The 16875-nt window shown below is 39.9% G+C and overlaps 1 long non-coding RNA gene across 3 annotated transcripts in view; it reads left to right on the top strand.

Moving 5' to 3' along the window:
- Positions 1-11: 11 nt before the first annotated feature.
- The window catches only part of LOC135283463 (uncharacterized), a 43874-nt gene continuing 27010 nt past the window's right edge, over positions 12-16875 (top strand). The window contains exons 1-3 of one of the 3 annotated variants that reach the window (XR_010349218.1): positions 12-1797; positions 1907-2055; positions 9609-9707. This is a non-coding gene — a long non-coding RNA (uncharacterized LOC135283463). Of the gene's footprint in view, positions 1798-1906; positions 2056-9608; positions 11274-16875 lie in introns of those variants that run through there. The other 2 variants (XR_010349217.1, XR_010349216.1) reach the window with 2 other exon arrangements.

Here is a 16875-nt window from a genome sequence, read left to right as displayed (position 1 = left end):
TTTTTTTTTTTTTTGTTAAAAGTCTATAAATTATTTTTGTGACACTGAGTAAATACACACACACATATATAAATCCATTAATTTTCAGAATTTTCATTTGCAATGACATAAGTCTGTTCAGTAAATAATAATGTGGGTCATAATCTTAGCATAATGGCATCAGATTTGGTAGAAAAGGATAGTTGGCTGTAACTTCCAGCCACTCTTCTGTTGTTCAGCCTGTTGTTTCTTTCTGGGGTCAGGCTCTGACCACGACGCTGTTTGACCACTGAGATACCTCCTGCTGCTGCTGCTGAGGGATATGCATTACTTCTAAAATTATCTCTGTTCACACCTCTGCTTTGAAAACTGCTTCTACTTTGCAATTAAAAGCTATTGTTGCTAACAGTATCTGGGTGCTACACAGCACCCTTAGTCCTTTGTAGGTGTTTAGATATGTGTGTATTTTTTTCTGTTTTTATGTTAACACTAAGAATAACTAAATCACACTGGGAAAACGTTCTTCAAAACACTGCAAGCTGCTGTATTCTTTGTCTGCTCCCAAGTTTGTTAAAAAGGAGGTCACAGGTCTGACTGTCAGCATTTGGGTTTGGAGGTCTGTAAGTTCCCTGGTCCGTGAAGCTTACCTACCTATGCCCCACTTGTCCTTTCCAGTATCTGCCATCATTTATCTCACTGACCATTCTGGTTTCTAGGAGGGAGAGATGAACAGAATCTTGTCTGTGCATTGGTCTACATTCATTCAAACTATGGAGACCATGGCCTTCCTCTTCTCTCTTTTCACATTGCAAATACTTCTGAGGGACTTTTGCATTCTTCACATAATCAAGAATATCTTGATTTGCAAGGGACCCATGAAGATCATCTAGTCCAGCTCCTGGCTCCACACCTGACAATCCCAAATATCACAGCATGTGCCTGAGAGCATTGTCCAAAGGTTTCTTGCCAAACCCTGGCAGGCACAGTACTGTGGCCACTTGTGGTGGTTGCGAGGGACCCAGGACGAGGGAAGAGATGAATCTGACTCCATGTTCTCAGAAGGCTGATATGATATGATTATGATATGAAAAGAATGCTATACAAAAACTATACAAAACTATAGAGAGAAGATACATCAGAAGGTTTAACAAGAATGAATAAAAAAAACCCTGTGACTGATTCAGAGAGTGTGACACAGTTGGCTGTGATTGGTCATTAACTACAAACAATTCACATGGAACCAATCAAACATGCATCTGTTGGTAAACAACCTCCAGACCACATTCCAAAGCAGCAAACACAGGTGAAGAGAATCAGATAATTATTACTTACATTTTTCTCTGAGGCTTTTCAATTTTCCAGGAGAAGGGATTTTTCAGAAAATATCACAGTGACAGCCAGTTCTCTAGGAAGCTTATTTTAATTCTTTCTCTTACAAATATTGCAAATTGAAGTAACTTTAATATTTTAAACTAAGTTAGAAAGCAGAAAAAAATGAAATTAATGGCATGGATTTGTGTGAGAAATAAAATCATGTTTTGCTTCAGCCACTGTTTCAGCCATAAGCATGTGTGCTTATGTCATGCAGGCAAAGATGTAGCTAGCAGGAGGCCAGGCCTCCTGAATATGGAGGGGAGAAAAAGAGAAGTGAAGTGATGCTTATTACTTCAGAGTCCTTAGTTGTGAGAGGGACAGAAAGGGGAGAGGAAAGGAGGTGTCAGTTTGAAGGTGGTAGGCAGTCAGAAAGAATGAATTCTTGAGTAGTCAGCCAAAGTGAAAAAGGAACAGCGACCCCACCAGCTGAGGAAGTGTCTAAAGGTTTGTGCATTTTAGAGGGAGGTTTGCCTCCTCAGTGAAATGTGCCTGACTCAGCTTACTTGTTGATACCAATAAATAGTTTTGCTTTGATGACTTTGTCCTCTTTCAGTTTTGTAGGCGAATGACTATTTCTCACAGCTGGAAGGATCATCATCACAGACAAAGCAAATTGAAGGGATCAGAAATGCAGTCCACTCTTTCAAAGAAGCCGTCTTCACTCCTGAGAGTGGAGGGAGAAGAGAGAATCCTGTCCTGCAGGTGATTAATCTTGGTTTTCTCATTAGCCCATGCAAAAAGGTTCATCAGAAAAACCACAGAGGAATGTTATAGTGAGGCAGTATAAGAAGGAGGGTGATAAAATAGAAATTTGTGTGTGTGAGGATACTAGATCTGAGCTGCCAGCTCTGGACTGCTTTTGAGATAGGGAACACTTGGTGGGGATGGAATAAAATATTTCATTTCAGATTTCAGTTGAAGCTAATACTGATAAATGCTCTGATTTGAATTCAGAATTGCTGTCTTGAAAATATAAAAAAAAAATAGAGATGAAATTCAGGGAAAAAGTCTCAAATTTTTTTTCTCCATACAACACCAAGTTGAGTTGCAGTGTTAATTTGCTGAGGAAATTAAGGCTCTTCAGAGAGACCAGGACAGACTGCATCAGTGGGCTGAGGCCAACTGTTTGAGGTTTAACAAGGCCAAGTGCTGGGTCCTGCACTTGGGTCACAACAACAGGCTGAGGACAGAATGGCTGAAAGGCTGCCCAGTGGAAAAGGACCTGAGCGTGCTGGTTGTTGGCAGCTGAACATGAGCCAGCTGTGCACAGGTGGCCAAGAAGGCCAATGGCATCCTGGTCTGGAGCAGCAATAGTGTGGCCAGCAGGGACTGTCCTCCTGTACTGGGCACTGGTGAGGCCTCACCTCAAATCCTGTGTCCAGTTCTGGGCCCCTCAATTCAGGAAGGACATTGGGGTGCTGGAGTGAGTCCAGAGAAGGGCAACAGAGCTGCTGAAGGGCCTGGAGCACAAGTCCCATGAGGAGCAGCTGAGGGAGCTTGGGGTGTTTAGCCTGGAGAAAAGGAGGCTTGGGGGTGACCTTATCATTCTCTACAAGTACTGAGAGGTGGAAGTCAGTCTCTTCTCCCAGGTTACAAATGATAGTTTGAGAGGGACTGACCTCCTTGGTTTAGATTGGGTATTTAGAAACATTTCTTCACTGAAAGTGCTGTTATGCTTTGGAACAGGCTGCCAGGGTATACCCTGGAGGCATTTGAAAGACATGTGGATGTGACACTTAAGGGCATGGTCTAGTGATAGGCTTAGCAGTGCTGGCTTTATGTTTGCACACAATCTTAGAGGTCTTTTCAAACCTAACTGGTTCTGTGACTCTATAAATCTACCAGAAACAAAACAAAACAAAACAAAAAAAAAAAAAAAAACAAAAAAAAAAAAAAAGTTTTAATCAATCTCTTTTCTTTATTTCTTTAAAGGAATAAGGAAATTTATCCAAAACAATACATCCCTTACATACATATAATTTATTAATTAGGAAGCTGGGAGGGATAGCAAGCCTAGCATCTGAAAGGAGGGCAGCATACAACTGCCGTAAGGCACAGAGCAAGTCAGGAATATGACACTGGTCTTAAACAACTTGAATTGGAAAGGAAAAAAAGTTGAACTGTTGATTATTCTTCAGAATGGCCAGCTTTCTGTAGCATCAGGTTCTCAACTACATTAGATGGGAAATGGTCTCTTATCTGCTTTCTTTTTCAACAGGGCACTTTGATGAGAAATTGTACTTACTCTTGCTATTTGGCATCTTAGCATAGAGCCACACCAATGTTTAACTGAAGACTGTATCCTGTCAAACCCTGTTTTAAGTAGCTGTAGTCACAAAATAATTTGTTCTGTTTATAAAGAAGTCAATAGAGCCCCTTTTGTTCATGAATGCTCAGTGCTTCTTCCTTCCTCCTTGTCTCCTCTTTGCCTATTTCCTAAGTATCTGAATGCCTTCACTATGTGTTAAGTCACTGAGACTTGTCATGTGTTATTCTTTCCATCTTTTTCTCATCTCTTACTCCAGAAAAAAATATTTATCCAACTTGTTGATGCATGTAATTAGGAAAGGTAAGGAGCATTTGAAGCAGGGTATGCATGGTTTTGCCTTTTACCCACAAAGTCTTTTATGAATAGTAGGGTAGGGATTGAAGGATGAGAAATACATTCCAGAATACAAAGATACAAAATACAATCTTCCAGATTTCTTAACACCCACAAAACAAGAATAGGGATTAAGCCATTGTAGCCATTCAATTGTTTTTCTGTTATATCAGCATATAACAGGAATCAAAGCATATTAAGCAGAACTGTATTTCTGTACTGACAAAAAATAGGACAGAAAAATCCTTCAGAAGGGTAAAGATGTGTACAGAGAAAGGACATATGCAGAAAGAGACTACAAAATTGTTTTAGGAACAATACCTAAAAGAGTTACTCTGTATGTTGCCCCAAAGTTCTATCAAATCATCTACTCACTCTGCCCCAGCAGAATCATTAGAGAGCCCTGTGCTTCTTGACCAAGCCTCTGCTATGTGCTGTGCTTGGCACAGACGAAAAGGATGCTGTCCTTAATGCTTAGACAGTGATAGTGGTTTTAAAACACACAAATGGCAAGGAAGTGTCCATCTAAGAGTGAATTTTTTAAGAAACTATGGGTTTAATAAAGGCAAATCACTTGGGCTCCCATCTGGCAAGGTGAATCTCAAGATATCTATCAGGGCTGCTCTCCCTGCCTGGTGGGTGAGCCACCTCCCTCCCAACAGAGCACTGCATTGGTCTACTTAAAATGTGTGGGTAGTGAAAGCTGGCACATCAGCATCAGGCTGCTGTAAGCCTCCTCCCACTTAGACCCAGCTGGGCATTTTCTGCTGAAGGTGAGAATATGCCTTAGGGGAATTTGAAGTTCACCCTCTTGGCCTGAAACAAGCATGCACCTTACATGACCCGGAAAAATACTGCAACCACTGGGATGAAATTAAGCTTTGGGAAACATATTTCTTCTCCTGCTGCTGAAGAGCTGTCTCTGTAGGTAATGCAAACAAAACCCACATGGTGAAAAATGGGAATGGCATTAAGTGTAACCATGTAATTGTCTGTGAATTTTATGCTAAACATTCATTAGATTAAAAGAATAGAAGTAACCCAGGGAACAAATCCTCACTTCCTTTCCTGTTGAGCTGACAAGTTTTTATCACTTCTGATGCTTGTTTTGGAATTTGAGAAATAAAAACCCCATGTTCTTAAGCAATGAAAAATTCAAGTGAGAAGTTACGGGAAACTTTAATGGTCATAAAATATGCAGCTTCTCAGATGTGGCTGACAAAATCACTTCAGCTGACAGTTTCCATTGTTAGGGATGTAATGGGTTTAAAAAGATATAGGAAGCAAATTATAGGCTCTCTACAAATCAAACCCACCTAGCACATTTCTGTGGTATGCAGCAGTCATTTCTGCAAATCTCTGCCAGGCAGAGACCAGGGTGGAAGGCATGGTATACCTACAAGAGGCTGATGTGCAATGGTGGTGAGGTGAATACACTGAATTGCAGAAATGCTTTGCAGGGATATGACATTAAACTTGTAAACCTTTTTCCTTCACTCACAGAGTTTTAAATTTATTCCTTTGGACTGCATCACCTGGCACATATTTTTGAAGGACTGTTCCACATCCTCCCAAGTTAGTCTTCTGTAGCTTTCCTGGGGTCTAACCTGAAAGACTCCCAGTTACCTTGCCTAGCTAAGATAGATTTTGTGTCACCTTCTCCCTTCACCCTCTTAGAAAACCCTGTACTGGTAGAGCACACTTGTTGCTGGGGCCCTGCAGGAAGAGACCAGCGAGTAGCAAGAGGAGGCACCAGGGCAGAGTGGAAGCAGGAACCAGAGGGGAGGCCCCACTGGTTTCCTTGGTACCTGCTCCTGTCCCTCTAGATACACTGGGGATAACAGGACCTTGTCCTGCTCTCCTCCAGGAGCACTGGGGATAGCAGGGGGTGGAAGGTGTGTTGGCATCTGCTGCACAGATATGAGAGTGTGAGTCCCCTCCTGACCTCTTTCCCCACTCAGTAGTGGCAAAAAGGTTGTGGCTGGCTTTGTGGCAATCATTTGCCATCACCACCTGATTTAAAGCTGCTATTACAAATGGCACACAGGACTCATTCCCTGTGCAGCTCTACTCAAAATGGCACTTAACTATGCTGCATGAGTGCTAATGAATGATCTTTAATTAAAGTGCCATAATAAAAAACATAGAACATCTGTGCCAAGGTGCTAAGTAATCTGTCCAAACAGATGTCTAACTTTAAGTTCAGTCATATAATTCAAAAATTACATTAAATTTTCAAATGGGAAATAGGGTGACCACTTTTCATATGTGCATTGTATTTCTTTTCACTCAATGCAAATCTCAGTTTGCATTTGGTTTTATTTGATGTTCAGGAGCTTTTCTGCTTCTTTGGGCTTCCAGTTAAGCAGCAGACATGCTCTGCTGGAAGACTAAAAAAATTTCCCTCTTTTTAAATTGTGGTTTAACATCCTAGTATTTATTCCATCTAAACTACTGGAAAGAAATAGATGTGCAGACATGAACTTCTATGATAAATTTGGTGTGCAGAAAGTGTTTGGGATTGCTTGTATTGCAAACAATCCTTTTGATAAAGAGACCTTTACTTGAACAAGCTGACCTTGTTAATGAGCTCTGCAGTGCACTACGAGCCTCTGTTTTTAGTAGGGAGCCAACAGGCTCCAGCCCAGCCTGACTGTTGGCCTTGAACACACCAAACTGCACATAATCCTAAACTCCACATGGGAGAGGCAAGAGAGTCTGCCTCTTGCTTTTCTAACAGGTATCTTCTGCAAAACACAAAGTGAGATTTGATTCTATAAGAAATTATCTAAAAAAAAAAAAACCACCAAAATTTAATTCCAGGAATGATTAAGCTGATATTCACAAGCTGTGTCCACATACTTGAATCCTTTCACTCTGTTTATTTTATATCCTCTCTGTAGAAAGGAGGTTATAAATCAGTATAACTGCTGCTTCTCCAGTCACTAGCAGCCACTAAAAATGAGATGACACCTTTCACCTTTTCTTTACCTTTAAGGCTCTCTCCTTCTGCTTTAGCCTTGGTATTACAACTTGTCTTGGGACAAAGTGCCAGCACCAGTAGTCTTTTGCTGAATGTCAGAGCCCTGGAAACAGTTGACAGCCATCTGGGCACTGGGAGAGGATGGGGCACCCCAGGCAGCAAGGCACACTTGGTATGGTTTCAGTAAAAGGTTTCTGGGATAAAGCCCCATTCTAAAAGTAGCTTTAATTAAGGTTTGTCACATTCTGTCAAGGTTTCCCAAAATTCCGAGAAATAAAGACATATTTTCATTGTCCTTCCTGGTGGCTGAAGTTTACCGCAGCTAAAGATTGTCACTCACTACCCCACAGGGAGAAAAGCATGAAGAAAGTTATTTATTTAAAAAAAAAAAAAACCCACAGGGAAAAACAGAAAGTCCCCTAAGCAGGGGGGTGTTAGCTTCACTTGCAAACCTAAACTATATTGAGAGGTAGAAGGGCCAAAAGACTTTTTACCTGCCAGGTTTTATGAGTGATGGGTAGCTTTTTCCAAAGGGAAGTGCAAATGGCTCTGACACTCACCCCAAGCCAGTGGCCATTGGAGACATAATCAGAAAAAAAAAGAAAATAAAAAGGAGAGGGAATAAAGCTTCTTACATTCTTGAGCGGAAGTGATTTTACTCCAGGGGGAGGTGGAAGGTGGGGATATAAAAAGAAGTGCCATATGTGTGCAGTGAAAAATTCAGAAAATGTTCAGTTGTCAGAAAGGACAGAAAAGGTGTGTGTGGATAATCACAGGGAGATGATATAGGAAATATATGCAGAATCCTGTGTACATCAGGAGGGCAAATAAATGCAGGTGTGTGGAGACAAAGAAATTTGGGCATGTTAATGCCAGGCAGAAGCTGGGGGCGGGGAGTGGGGCAGGAAAGAAATTAGTGGCACCAGGAAATGCAGACAAGTCTGGAAGCTGGAAGGATTTGCACTTTCTGTTCCAAACAGGCTGAGTGACTCGTGTGTCCTCTGCATGGGTTGAAATGTTGTCTTCTTCCAGACTACAGGTACTACATAATTAGGTTCTCTCAGATGCGTTCTTCTCCTATCTGAAAATTTTTCTTAGGTATCCCATGTTTCCTGGCATGCAGCAACCTGGCAAACTGTAATTTCTCGGGTATTCCAGCCTATCTGCTGTGTGTTCCAAATCCTAAGCAATGTCACTGTGGAGTGAATTCCAGCACTTTTGGGAAGAAGCAGCTGTGCTGCACATGAACTTTTCTGCGGGAGATGCAGGCTCTCCCAGCGTGTCTGTATTCACAGGGTGCGAACAGTGGGGGTCAGTATGAAGTTGCTGTGGAGACACCACAGAGCCTGTGCCAGGCAGTCTTTACATATGAACCTTTAAAAAGGGCCAGTGTTCCCTTGTTTTACTAAGATTTTCCAAGGATTTTTGTTGAGAGATGTAGAATTAACTCATACTTCTGGCTGCCCATCAAGTAGGTCCCTATTACTTCCTAGGAAAGCATTGCTGAGACACACAGCAAAAGCAGTGTGTCCAACTTAATTCTTTTCTCCTTTGGATGGTCCTAAGACATTTTCCTGTCTTGCCTGCATGTGGGAATTGGTTATGCCCTATTTCTTGTCCTCTCTGTAGTCATGCTCTGTGACCTGCCACAAAATAACAACAAAGAATTTCTTCAAGGAAATAACTATTTCTCCAAGGAGCTAGCAGCTTGGAAGTTCTCTGCACTTGGTAGGAATAAAAGATGGGAGGCAGAGACTGGAGGAGCAGATGATCCAGCAGGACGGGAAGACAGAGACTGGCAGTCAGCTGGGTGGAATGTCTTGGGGGCCATCTGTTTTGCTGTCCTCAGGGAGCCCTGGAGCATGAGATCCGAGTGTAATGGCTGCCTCTGATTTATGTCTTCAGTAGTAGAAGTGCTGGGCAGCGAGGAGTAAGTGTTCCTGCATGAATGGTTTCTAGAAGGCAAGGAGAGGAGAGGAGCCAGAAGAGCTGTGATTTGATTATGCCACTGATCCTGTCAGGATGTGGGAGTGGGCAACCTGAAGTATTGTGTTACAGTTCTGCAGAAAGCAGCTTGAAATTTCCTTAATCAATGATGCTAATGGAAACCCAGTTTCTTGGGTATTGGAGTTGCAAGCAGTTCCACAAATGGGCAGCCATCCTCTCCTTCCATTTCCATGTCCTAATGCTACATGCATATGGGATCTATTGGTTTGAATGGATCCTTGCAAATATTCATCTTCTGGTCTTTAAGCTATATCAGTGTTTATCATCTGAGGACTGATTTACAGTAATTACATGCCATTCCTGCAAATATACTTCTGCATTTTCTATGGTCTCCACAGACTTTCATACAACCTTCAAAGATTTACCTCAGCTGTAGCTCCCTGCTCCCTGATTACAGCTTGGCTGCTAGTGAAGTGACTCTATTCCTTATTTACCAGAAGGACCAAAGCAAAGGAAAATACAGCAAATGCCATATTGATCTAATCCATCAGTGTTGCAGCTTAGCATATCTAATTCTCAGAACAGCAAGGTTTCTAGAGTAAGGATTTTTTTTATCCTCATTTGTGTTGTTTCTAACACAATGGAGTCCAAGTCCTTGATGTGTGCTGTATTAAAGATATTAAAGACTAACACATTACTTTTTTTTTTTTTTTTGTGGTAAAGAGAATGCGGCAAACAAGAAGGAGATGAAGCTCTATTTCGAAGGGCAGCGCAGAGGAAATGGCTCAGAGGAACATTCCATGGTCCAGTGCACCTGAGTTTGTAAGTAATATAAATGATCTCTTACAGGCATCTTTGTCTTCATGCACACAAGCGCAGGACCAGCATCCAAGAAAAAGAAACCATAGGCTTAGGTTAAGAAATGGTGAGCACAAAAAAAGAATAGGCCTCCTGTCCCAGAAAAAATACCCTTCACACTGCTGCAAGGATTTGGATATCTGCCATTTCTAACCTAGGTGAAAGGATTCAGACAAATGTTCCAATGTTAACTGGTTAAAATATTAAGACTAAAGTGTTTCAAAAGCAGAATAGGCTTTGTGTGTATTAGCTGGAGAGGAGGTGATATCTGGAACAAATGGATTTTCTGAAAATACTTTCTGGGAGTGTGATGTAATAGAGTTCCAGGAAGGAGGCAGATACCTTATTTAATTAGACACTCTTTGTCTCCTCTGTTATTTGTTTCCTTTCCTATTGGCTATTTTTCTCAGAAAGCAATGTAGGAATTAACTAGAACAATGTAGGGGAAAAGTGACACTTACAGAAATCAAATGCTGATTGTATTTACATAAATGCGTGGGCAGAAAGGTTTATGCACAAATGTACGTTAACCACTTGGCAATATCTCCATTTTTCCTCTTGTTTAAGAGGTTATAATTTAAGCAGTGAAAAAGTATAACTTCTTACATGCAATTTTGCAATTCTTTTTTTTTTTTTTAAGTGGAGGCAGTTCACCATGTGGTTTGTGTTTTGTAGTAATGCAGTAAGTATTTATGTAGCTCAGACTTTCCTGGTAACTGAAAGTTATGTTTGTTCAACTGACAAGTCATAACATGCTCCTGTTTTATTCTTACTGGGTCCTGAGGATATTTAATCAAAAGTGTAGTCTGAACAAGTCTAGAAAATTAGTGTTGTTAATTAATAACTATTTCTGTTGCAAAGATTGAGATATTTTCAGACAAAATAAGTAGAAGACTATTATATAGTGAATGTTTTCCTATTTCAAAAATATAAATATTTTATTTAAAATGTTAGAAATAAACATTTTCCTGCTGGTGTGGTAAATAAATGCCATCAAGCCATTCAGCATATTTTTTTTTTCAGTCTGCAGTTGTTTCTGTTTGCAAACTATTAATAAAACATGTTTAGGTATTAGAAATTTTGGACATGTCAGCCCAATGCTTTTTGCTCTGTTTTAGCTATCTGTTCCTCAGTCATGTTAATAAGGTTTCATGAAATCCTGACAGATCAGATTGCTTCTCATCTCTGGTCAGCTGAAACTTAAAAAGGGGAAGGGAATCTGAGTATTATTAATGATAGCTGAGTAAGCAGGGCTAACTCATATATTTTTTTAATTTAGCAGGTTAGCTGCCCAAATACCACAGTTAACAAACTTTGTGTAACTCCACTTCTGAAACCTTTCATGATTAGTTCTATAGGCCATTTGAAAACAGAGAACCAGGCATTCTCATGAAGCTATTTTAGAAAGCAAATATAGCTATGAGTGAGCAAATTCAAGGAAATTGAATTTGACAATAAGTGTGGAAATTGAAAAGACCCTAAAATCAGCTAAAATATATTTATTTTCCTAGCTGTAACATTCATACTGTGCTTGCCGCTACTAATGGTTTCTTTTTTGTTTTGTATATATGCTTGACTATTGATATTAAACTATGGTCTTGTTACATAACTTCCTCATGCACCTTGTCCTATCTTCATCTTGCCCTGATTTTTGTTGTCTCATCTAGTTTTTACACACTGTCTGTATGAATGGTGCATTGTGGCCAAATGGGTGCTGCCTGTTGACTTGTGTAATGTGGCTCCCACTTGCTCCAGACATCTGTGTACACCACAAATAACTACAGCTCCTGTACTCTACTATGTGAATTGTTTGAAAATAAAATTATCACAGAGCTGTAAATTTCAAGTTAATTTTGAATGTCTGTACCATGTAGCAATTTTTAGTAATTGAGTATCTTGTATTTATTACTTGAAATAAGTTTCTTTGGCAAGCAACAAGGGCTGATCCTTTGGAGGATGATTCTACATTGCGTATACATGATCCTATTTTTGCACTATGCTCATGTATGATGATTCCAAAAATATTTGTCCATTAAAAAGGAGATACCATGCTCTTAGGCACTGGAACTTGTCTGCCATGGGAACACCTTGATAATTAAGGATTATCACCAGCTGTGAGCAGAAGAGATGGTGTTTGCTTTGGATGACACTGTGGAAGGCTGTGCCCCTCCTGCTTACATTGCCTGTGGCAAAACTGGCAAGGTCACTACTGGAAGTGGAGCTACAATGTGAGGATGAGGACACATGGGCAGCCCAGGCCTGTGGGAATGCCCAGACCTTCTCTCTGGCAGCAGCAAACCAAACAAATTCTATACCTTGCAAGAGTCCTGTGGTGCTTCTCCCACTTCCCATGGTCAAAGCCCTGAGTCTCCATCCTTGGAGAAGCAAAATTAAATTTTCTTAATGCCCCTGGGGAGCCTTAACCTGTCACTCCATACTGCAATTCCACACTTCCTAATTAAAATTTCTTTTTTATCCTCCTCCTATACAAAACCTTTTCTATTGAGGACTTCAGAAAATTTTCTGCATAGTTTCTTTGGCCTGAAAAGTAGCACTTAAGGGATTACTACACTGCATATTATTCAGATCTTATCCAGTATTGCAGATAATAAAAAACCTTGAAACTTACAATCTTTAAAGCTGAAAACAAGTGGTGTTAAAAACAATATATATATGCATACAGTATCTTTTGATGAGTATGAACAGGTAGGTTATAAATTATATAATGTAACAAGTAGAAAAGTAAACACAGAACTTGATCTGAAAATGAGAACTAACCAACAGATGATTAGATCATTATAACAATGCACTTTAGCCCATTTTACATGTTTGTTCAACTCACCCTTTTACAGATAATGTTAGACTGCATATATGCCACAGTTGAGAGGGCCACAGTACACAGAGTATCACCATACAATTTCAGACAGCTTTAAGCATCTGCCCATGAAGAGTGACATCATACCACCTCAGAAGGCTTCAAGTGTTTGCCCTTCTTGTTCTTTAGCCCAGCCTTTTATACCCCTCATGTTCATGCACTGCACCCGTGTGCCCTCTGTTCCCTGTGGTGGTTGGTCAGTGCCCCTGGGCACTCCATGGCTCAGTGCTGTCAGTGCTGCTCACCTGCTTTCACAGCTGTGCCCACTGGGGATGAGGCTGGGCCACAGCCCCACGCCCAGTTACCACAAACTGTGTACCTACACATAGACAATCACTTTTTCACTTACCTGTTAAGGCTAGTGGGGAAAGAATGTATTTAACTCCTATTTTGTAAAAGACTGCATGATTCTGACCTGTTGTTAATAGAGGTAGACTTGATGTAAACTTCAAATTTGAGATATGGAGCCAGAGATAGACACACTTAAAGGTCTATACTTGCTCAGAATCAGGGATTAATTTGCTTACCAATTATTTCTCCAAGATCAAGTGGGCTAAGTAAATGTATTAATCTTCAACACCTAGAGGATATCCACTCTAGAGGATATATGCAACCCTTCACCATTAATTTTAAATTTTTTAATTATCCTCTTAAAATAGATATATGGCTTGGCTTCAAAAGGCAGGTAATGTAACATCATTTTATCATGCAGCTCTGGAAAACATTTGCACAACTGAGTATTTAAGATTTGTATATGTGTTTCATATTTTCATGCTGAAATGTATGCAAAAACAATTTCCATAATTACTGGAATCCTTAAACATCTGCATGAGGATAATCCACTTTCTTGTAAGATTCAGGTAGATGTCAGAAATAGAAATCTGGCTGAGCTGTGCCTCCCTTTGATCCTTGTCATAGAGAGGATTCCTTCCATAGAAAAGATTTTGGTATTTCTCTTTGGAAGCTATTGACAAAGTCCTCCTGATCTTAGGAGCAGCAAGGCTTCACTCAGCACAGGTGGTGGCTCCTAGCAGAGGGGTTTCACTAAGTCAGGGCAGGGAAGGGATAGCCCAGCACCTTGGATCACTGATGACTCTTTGGTGAGAGGACAAGTACTGAAATACCTTTGAGGGATATGGGAGTTTTATTGTCATTGTTTGTAACTCGGTGTCACTTAATCCAGTAATTAGTTAGCAAACTATACCGAGCTTTTAAGGCCCATCTGGAGCAAAACATGTAAATGGAAAAGGGGGAAGCACATTTAGCCTTAAAATTATCACCAGGTTTACTACCATCAGTGCTGCATCTCATCTTCTTTATGGCTTTACAGTCTAGGAAAGAATAACTCCTTGACTCTGACTAGATGTATTTTAAATGGAATTACCTTGGTTGTTCAGCCCGTCATGCCTAAACCAGATTTAAGATGACAGAGCATGGCACAGAGTTGTTTTCCATGGCAACTGTAAATATGAGCAGTCCATTGTAACTGTTCTCTGAATATACAGTTTTGAAGTGCTTATCCAAGTATGTCTGGGATTTGCTACCTGGAAAGGGGTAGAATAAGAGGGTGCAGAAGGCTATAAATAAGGCAGAACAAGCCCTGAAGGGTGTAATTGTGTAAAACTTTCCACCTCACAGCTTCTATCATGTGCTTTTATGTGTGCTGTAGTTCAGTGTATCCTACCTGTATGTACTACAAAGGAGGATGCAGTTCATCTTTAATAAAGTGCTATGGCAGCCCTGAGGGAAGCTGGTGCAGAAGATGCTCTTTCCTTAGGGAGGACTCTTTCAGAGGAAAGCAGGAGAATGGGAATAGCAGTAGGAAATTTTGGAGAGCTAGCTAAAGGTCCTGTGCATGCTGTTAAAAAGAACTTGGAAAAGTTGGTCTCAGTTTTGATTATAGGGTTGAAGAATGCAGACAGCAGCTGGGAAAACCAGATGCACAGGGACACAGCTCAAATGCTATCCAGCTGTCTCAGGGCTGTGTTCTTCCCACACTAAATGAGGGCTTAGAGAAGAGTTTGGAAACCATCCTTTAATACACTGTTGACTGAGAGATTTCTGTGGGCCATTCACTTTGATGTGACAGAAGAAGCTGAGGGCTGACTTGTTTCCCAGCTATAGCCTGTGATGGAGAACTGATGAAAGTCTGGGTTCCAGTGTTGCAGATGAAGATGTGACTGGTACCCAGTAGTATGTTCTTGACAAAATCCAGTCTAGAAACTGAAACCCAGAGACTTACTTTCCTTTTTTATTTCTTTGTTATTGTTTGAATGGTGAGGACAAACAATTAACCAACAAATTCTGCAGGTGGCCTACTACCTTTATTGTTTTTAGTAAATCTGAACCATTTTGATAGATCTACATGGTTTTAAGTGGTTGCTTATTCCAAGGATATTCTGTAGCCTTGTCCATCAGAAAAAAAAGGTTATGGTCATGGTTCAGTCTAGCATTTTAATGTGGAAGATTTTGTTGCTACTTAAAATACAAAAACAAAACTAATATGTATCAAACAAGCATTGAATTTCCCACAGTGCTTGCCCTCAGTCTGATGGGAAGAAGAAGAGACAGGAAAAAAGATACACAAACAAATATTGTGTGAACTAAAAATAGGATGTGCGTAATGATTTTCAGCTGGTAGAGAAGGAGCTTGATGAATTCCCACAGAATTGGCAAATGACATACATCACCCATTCCCACAAGGTCAGTAGTCATGGGATGTTTCATCCTAATTTCTCCCTCCTAAAATCTACCCGAGGAAACAAAGCATATTGGTGGGGGGAGAAGAAAACAGAAAAAGTTTCTTGCTGGCTGGTAAGATTTGAAGTAATTTCCTGCTCTTGAACTTCCTCTACACAGTGAATCCTTTCCTTTCTATGTGACTAGAAGCTGCACATTCAGTCCATAATGAAAAACTAAAAAAATAATCAGGATGACTAGCTTAAAAATGGTACCTACACACTGATTCCAGCACTTCCTTGTACCTCATCCTGTGACCTTAAATGTTGTCTCTCAATGTTGTTTAGCTAGGTCATTTTCATTTTGTTATGGAGAAGCCTTAACCCCTACCTGCTCTGAAATCTTAAAGTCTCTATAAATATTTCTGTGGGGGTTTTAATATGTGCCTTTATGGTGCCCAGTCTCCAGTTGCACCAGGATCCTGTTGTGTTGGAACAATAAAGAAACACATGGAGAAACAGTTCCTTTCCAACACATTAGCTGCTTAAGTAGAAAAGTACTTTCATTTCATCTGACAAATGCAAAGTTATGAATAGAAACATGAATTGCATTGGTAAATACAAGAATTGACTCCAGGTTTTCCAACTGTAAACCCAAGATTTTAATCACATGGCAATCCAGCCAATCTCTCTTCTAGTTGTGGGTTGTTCTTTCATTAAGTCATTTCTTTATTGTTTTCTTTTTAATTTTTAGTCAGGTATTTTGTACAGAGGTTACTGCAGAGACTAACAGATTACACTTCCTTCAGTGTGATCAATTCCTTTACCATAATTCTCCTGGTGTGACTGCAGAGTGGGTCATTTACAAAGCTTGATAATGATAAGCATATGCAAAAGGACACTTATAAACCAAATAGTTTATTATAGTCTGATCTTTCAAAAATGTATACACATAATAAAACCTTTATGAAATCAATGCTGTTGATCTAATGATGCATTAACACCAGGTTATCTCTAATACATGAGATTAATTGATACCTTTAGTAAGGGAAGAGTGCTAATGTTCTTATTAGCAATTATATAAAAAAATCTCTTAGCACAGTTCTAAACTATTGCTTTGTAGGATTTAAAGGCAGTTTGGAACTCTTGAGGACCATGCTATATGTAGCTAATCTTTTCTGTATGAGTAGAGAATGTGTTTCTATTGAAATGTATGTAAATTTGACACATCAGGTCAGTTCTAAAAGGGTAAAGAAAAAAAGATTAGCAGTAACTAAATTGAATGAATTATGTACTTACTGACAAAGAACACTGGTATTTTCTAATCCCTTCTAAGACTTTTTCTCTATGTGCAAGATTATGGGTAGTTTTCCTGAATATAATAATGTTTTCAAAGGTCCCTAAAGGCTGACACCTGAATCTTCTTACCTTTCACAAAGAATTGTTTCTTAAAATTATGGCGCATTATTAACACTTTCAAACTGGTTCAGAAAGAGATTAGAAAGTTATACCCTACCAGATGGCAGTCAAGATTTCTGAGAAAAAAATCTGTCTCCAAAGAAAAAGAAGCGTTTTGTGT

The sequence above is a fragment of the Passer domesticus genome, chromosome 1 (genome assembly GCF_036417665.1).
Source record: "Passer domesticus isolate bPasDom1 chromosome 1, bPasDom1.hap1, whole genome shotgun sequence".
NCBI lineage: Eukaryota > Metazoa > Chordata > Aves > Passeriformes > Passeridae > Passer > Passer domesticus.
Note: the sequence above shows the minus strand (reverse complement) of the source record. Positions and strands in the feature narration are given on the sequence as shown.